The 966-nt window shown below is 32.8% G+C and overlaps 1 non-coding gene across 1 annotated transcript; it reads left to right on the top strand.

Moving 5' to 3' along the window:
- Positions 1–291: 291 nt before the first annotated feature.
- On the top strand, positions 292–398 carry LOC113890579. The gene has a single exon (XR_003510543.1). It is a non-coding gene; the product is annotated as a U6 spliceosomal RNA (small nuclear RNA).
- The last annotated feature ends 568 nt before the right edge of the window (positions 399–966 follow it).

Raw genomic sequence — 966 nt, 5'->3', positions numbered from 1 at the left:
CCAGGCTCCTCTGTCATGGGATTCTCCAGGCATGAATACTGAAGGTGGTTGCCATGCCCTCCTCCAGGGGATCTTCCTGACTGAGGAATTGAACCCATGACTCTTATGTCTTCTTCATTGGAAGACGTGTTCTTTAATACTAGCACCACCAGGTAAGGCCAAGTGTTCTCATACAAACAATGTATCTAATGTCCTACAACGTCAATATTTCACGTTCATTTTAGATCAATTTCTAAAATTGCTTGAGCCATTGATACAGTTTTTTAGATTTGGGCATTTTGATATACTTTAGTGCTCACTTCAGCAACACTTATGCTACAACTGGAACAATACAGAGAAAATTAGCATTGTCCCTGAACAAAAATAATGTTCAAATTTATGAAGAATTCTGTATTTTCACATAGCAATTGTAAAGCTAGAGCATAATTCTCACTGCTCTTGACCAGGATATCAGCTTAAATAAAAGTCATAATAATATGTAGAAAGCAGTAATTTCAAAAAGGGTACTATTTTATTTAGTGTATTTAATTGCATTAAATTTGTTCTACTAATATACATCCATCTACTTATTCTTTACCTTTATCTTCTATGAATTAAAAAAAAAACATGAACTTCTTTAAACTGTCTTTTCTAGATAATTTAACAAACAAAGTACTCTTTTAACATTTTTCACTATGCCACATTTCTTTTGAAGCACATTGCTTTCCTAATATGTGAAATGATAGTTATGTCTACATCAATTTATTGAATGATTTATAAAATAAAATTATTTTAGGAGTTCTAGCAAAGTCATAAATGAACATAGTTTGACCCATTGGCTTGAGGGGTTTGTAATTCGAAGAATGGAAGGATGTCTCCCAAAACCAGTTCTCTTAATAATATCAGCTAGTTTAAAAAGTCTTCCTAGGCCTCAGTTACTGAACTATATACTGTTAATGTTGGCATTCAAAGGAGGAAAGATCTTAA

This window comes from Bos indicus x Bos taurus, chromosome 3 (genome assembly GCF_003369695.1).
Source record: "Bos indicus x Bos taurus breed Angus x Brahman F1 hybrid chromosome 3, Bos_hybrid_MaternalHap_v2.0, whole genome shotgun sequence".
Taxonomy (NCBI): domain Eukaryota; kingdom Metazoa; phylum Chordata; class Mammalia; order Artiodactyla; family Bovidae; genus Bos; species Bos indicus x Bos taurus.
Note: the sequence above shows the minus strand (reverse complement) of the source record. Positions and strands in the feature narration are given on the sequence as shown.